Genomic DNA, 5,705 nt, shown 5'->3' with positions numbered 1-5,705 from the left:
CAACTACCTTCATGTCCTCTTTCACTACATCCATAAACCTCCTCTTTGGTCTTCCTCTAGGCCTCCTGCCTGGCAGTTAAAAACTCAGCATCCTTCTACCAATATATTTACTATCTCTCCTGCCCATCACCTCCTCATCACCTGTTTCCTGCACCAACATGTCCATTGAAGTCTGGACCAATGACAACTCTCTCACTTCTAGGTATGCTCTGTATCACTTCATCAAAGTCCAACCAGAATTTCTCCTTCTCCAGCTCACATCCTACCTGTGGAGCATACCCACTAACAACATTGAAGATCACGCCTTCTATTTCTAGCTTCAGACTCATCACTCTATCTGACACTCTTTTTACCTCCAGGACATTCCTAACAAACTTCTCCTTCAAGATAACTCCTACTCCATTTCTCTTCCCATCTACACCATGATAGAACAACTTGAACTCTGCTCCTAAACTTCTAGCCTTGCTACCTTTCCACCTGGTCTCCTGGACGCACAGGATGTCTACCTTCCTTCTCTGCATCATGTCAACCAACTCTCTACCTTTTCCTGTCATAGTTCCAACATTCAACGTCCCTACTCTCAGTCCTATACTCTTGGCGTTCCTCTTCTCTCTCTCCCTACGAACACACTTTCCTCCTCTCCTTCTTCGACCAACAGTAGTCCAATTTCCACCAGCACCCTGTAGGTCAACAGCACCGATGGCAGTCGTTGTTAACCCGGGCCTCGGCCGATCCGGTTTGGAAGTAACAGGTTTGAGTTGCATATTTGATTTGGCAAGAGTTTTACGCCGGATGCCCTTCCAGATGCAACCCTCTGTATTTATCTGGGCTTGGGACCTGTACAATAAGACACTGGCTTGTGTCCTCTTGCGGCTACATTACCCTTGTTATAGTAGCAGTAATGGCAGTAAAAATGCTCTTACTATCAATAGTAGTGATAAAAGTAGTGGCAGAAAAGGTAATGATAGTTGTACTAGTAAAATAACTAGTAATAATAATAGTTGTTTTAGTAGAAGTAGCAGAATTAATAGTACCAGCAACAGCATTATAGTAGTGCTAACAGTAATAGTAGTAGTAGTAGCAGTAGAAGTCAGTAGTTGCCATGGTTACTCCTTTATTTATTGAGCACAGAAAACTTAGAGACGGTTCCACTAAACAATGTGTGATGGAAGGCTAATGGAACACGTGTGTTAAAGAGTTAAATAAATACAGTTCTGTAAAGTCAGAAGAGCTTCTAGTGTGACATGAACGGTTGTGCATGTTGGACAGATCCATGTCAGCGTCAGCTGTTACTGAATGTTTCCGTTCAGTATCGGCCTCTTACGCTGTTCAAAATACAAATGACCACACTGAAGTCAACTACATGGGGTTGGTTTATATTACAAGTCAACACCTAGGTCACACATGGCCCCCAGCTATCCAACCACTCACCTCAACAGACACACCACACTACCAACATTTGTTCATTAACGTATACACACGCTATGTATGTGTGTAACTTACAGATGTCCTTACAGATGTCTTCCTTGTATGTTGGTCCATGAAAATCCATCAATGCATGAATGGGTCCTACAATAATGTAGGATGAAACGTTTTAGCACTGTGTTGATTCCGTTTCTCACAGATCATCGGTTGTGCTAACAGCTGTCGTGGAACAAAGTGGAGTGAACTGTGTTTCATTTGGGGATGATGAAAAGGCGAACACTTGGTTTCCAGAACTTAGAATTTAAAAAAATTTAAATCACCACCACTACTCTCATGTAAACTGACAAAACATTGTTCCTGTGAACACATGTGGATACAGTTTGCGCTTTGTTATTGTGTTTTTGACTCTGTTATCCTGTAGTGTTAATTTTAAAACACTGCTAACTAGTGGCCTGGCATACACACTACAGTGTTTGCTAACCATTTTGCACATATGTGTACACAAGGATCATTCCCGCAACTTTGTCCTATAAACTGGGAACCTTTTTGCTCTGTTGCCATGGTACCTGGTCCAAGTGTTTCTAGGGGCACACATGAAATTTCATGATGTCATTCCTTAGACTGCTTATGCAAAATTAAGCATCTGCAGGTAATTTGTAATTCATCTGCACAAACAATGCTGCCCTTATCAGGAAGCAGTAAACTTGTCACAAGGAACCACTTTGTCATGGAAGGTCCTGAGCGTAGCTGGATCAACAGGTGTTCTGGGGGTGTGGTGTATGTTTCCAGGAGGTGGAAGTTCTATAGATAATCAGACTAACAGATGAGCCAATAACCTGCTCCTGCATGTGCTGTCCTGGGCCACACTTGGTGTGCAATGTGTTTGTGTTGGTGGGAACAAAGACCCTGCTGTTTGCCCATCCACCATGGCTGCTGAAGTTGCTTTACACCTGTGCTTTGCAGCCCTCTCAGCACCCAACACCCCTGGACATACAACCCCCACCCTCCTAGCCCTCACACATATACTTCCCTCCACTTTAGTTCTCAGTTTACATCCTGCATTAGCTTTTAGTGCTGCATAACAAAGAGCAATATATATTCAAAAGCCTCCCCGGACTGGATAACCTACATGAGGCCTCACACGAGCCTCATGTTCCATATCAAAATGAAAGAGGGATGTTATCAGAGGTTTCTTCATTCCCTTCCTGCAACACTCCATTCATCCTTGAACCCATATGTACCTGTCCTCCCACTGTAGGTCTGAAGACAAGATGTAAGGGCCGAGACAGTAGCGTGAATGTGAGGATGACCGTGGAGGCAGGAATGGGCGGGAAAGATTCTGGATTTTAGGGGTTCAAAAGCTTACAGAAAGCTGTGGAGTTACTCTGTGGTTTAAGGGAGTCTTTGTGAAACCGGAGCCCCCTGAGGGCATGGGGGGGGGGGGGGTAGGGAGGGTTACAAGGGCCTGGGATACAGCCCTGTCTGGTTGGCCCACCTCTTTTCCCGTGGTGTCAGCATCACAGGTGTGTGAGTGACAATGCGTGTGTGTTTTAAACCCATGTCCAATCAATGACACGCTGTATTGTAATCATCCATTGTGGGACAACGCTGGTAGCTCAAAGGTAAATGCCACTGGGAATAAACTCTCTGGAACCAGGTACAACACCAGTGGGAACGATGCATTCAATGACATCCAGACTAGTGGGAAGGAGTCGATATGAGATATAAAGGACAGCACAGTACTTTTCATTTCCATAGCCATGGCTGCACATTTTGCCATAGTAACACTGGGTAACAAATAATGAACACAAGTCTCATGAAGCTTTACAGTGAATTCCGCTCTGCACCAGTTGCTAGGTAGAGGACTTTTCTTAATTCCTCATATTCATACTGGAGATCCCTTCAATGTACCCTCTCAAGACTGCTAAACAAGATTAAACTTTTTTGTTCATAACCTGACCACTGTGTATCTGAGGGGCTGGCAGGGTACTACATTTTTGGGATATTTCCCATAAATTATGACGGGCTATCAGTAGGCCAGCTGTACTCTTATTTGGTATTCAGAGTTGCTATATGCTTTTCTGAATACATCTCTCTCCGCCTGTCACAGTGATTCAGCCTCTGTACGTGGGGATGCTCAGAACAAAGCAACATCAAGTAAACGTTCACCCACTCCTCCTCGGTCTACTTCAACCTGGCTAATAACTCCAAATCTCCGTGAAAGTAATTCTGCTGCTCCACAGTCTGCTGGATGCTAGGTAGGCATAGCTGGAACCAGCTTCAGGATGCATTCAGGTAACCACTGTAAATATACAGTATCTTGGTTTTCAGACTTAACACAGTTGTTAAGTTAGAGCTTCAAACTTTCACAGAAAGATGATTATGACTGTTTTCACATGAAGTATCTGTCTGTTGGATTAATAATATTTTAGTTTATGAAAGTTGCTGCAAAAGGTTTGTGTAATCCCAAGAAGTTGTCTTCATATTCATTAAAATAATGAAGGCAAATATGATCCTCATATTTAACCTCAAACCAACTTCATTTTATGAATTACAGTAAATTGATTCTGAAAAAATATTGATGAGACATTTTTATTTGAGGAATGCAATCTTGATTTCAGCAATGTAAGTTGTATCTACACGTTATCTAGGACCACAAGTCCACTTAATGCAGTATTTCAGTGTCTCCACCCTCAGTAGATGCACAATGGTTTATTCCTTCAATGAATTAAGCAGCAAATTTAAAACCCTTGGCTTCAAGTCATCGTTTATCTTATCATGATCAGCAAATTACAGCTATTTTTATTACCGGTGCAAAGTCACCTGTATCAAGTGCAGTACTTCAGTAGTTTTGAGGTCTTTTATTTCACTTGAGTTTTACATTTTATACTTTTACTTCATTGCATAAAGACAATATTACTTTCAATGCTACATTCATCAGGTTAGGGCTAATATTACGTGAGTTTTTTTACATCAAGATTTTTGAATAAATATGTGATTAGAAGACAAAATATGATACACACATGTGTGACCAATCGATATATAAAATATCAGCTTCCCCTCCACTACATCAGGGAGATACAATTTATATTTAAAGAAAAAGTGTGATACTTAAATAAAAACAACATCATGTCTAAATACAAAAATACATTTAAGGAGTAAGTTTTGAATGCAGGACTTCCAGAATTTTTAAACTGTGCTGTTGTAGGATCTATTTATTTCTCTCATAGATAGAGATATTTCTAGATTTCCTGGTGTACTCACGACAGTAGTATCAGGATCAGTTTCACATGTCAGGACACATAAAATACTTTAAAGGAACACAGAAGAATCTGTACGGGCAGATAGGCCATACCAGAAATAGACACAACACATTCCACCTTGAGTCAAGGATTACAAATTAAGTTGTTCTTCAGGGTATTTGGAATATCTTTCCCACCAGTATTACCATTATTATTATCATTATTATCCTCCCACAAAGGACGTGAGGAGGGTCATCTAGGAGAGGTTTCTGTCCATCTGACCGTCCAGTTTAGTTCCCAGAGAATCTTTCAAACACCGTTTCATCTTTTAAATTTTAAGGTTTCTCTGTATTAAATTTTGAAAACTAAGATTTCTTTTTATATGTGCTATTGACAAGGTGCTTAACAACACAATGGATAATTGTTGTCAAGTCAATAAAGTCAAAAGATACCATAGCTCTAAATATAGCTATAATTAAAATATTTATAGCTTACTATATTTTAGTGCACTTTTAATGAAAAGAAATATAGATGTGCCATAATTTCTTAATAACAAAAAACCTCGTACAATTAACAAAAACCTTTATTTTTAATTTGTTTTAATGGGTCTGCAAGATTTCAGTCGACAAAAAAAGAAGTAAAGACTGTTTGTTGTTGACTGACTATTGAAAACATGCACTGGTGATTTAAAATTTGTTTGAAGTATGACAGAAGTGTTTCGGGCTGCTTCGAGCATGTCAGATTCTTTTTATTCGTGTGCTGACTGTGTGCTGTTGATTCATAAATTTCCAACGGTCCCTGAACGTCACAAAAAGTTTCCTCACCCGCCACCACTCCTATTCCACCCCCGCATGCCGAATGAACGCGTGCGCCCGCACACACGCACACGCACACGCACGCACGCACACACACACACACACACACACACACACACACACACACACACACACACACACACACACACACACACACACACACACACACACACACATTCCAGCAGGCGGAGTCTGTCCGTTTGTGAATGAGCTGCAGACTCCT

Source organism: Antennarius striatus, chromosome 2, assembly GCF_040054535.1.
Source record: "Antennarius striatus isolate MH-2024 chromosome 2, ASM4005453v1, whole genome shotgun sequence".
Lineage (NCBI taxonomy): Eukaryota > Metazoa > Chordata > Actinopteri > Lophiiformes > Antennariidae > Antennarius > Antennarius striatus.
The sequence above is the reverse complement of the archived record's forward strand: the minus strand, read 5'-3'. Positions refer to the sequence as shown.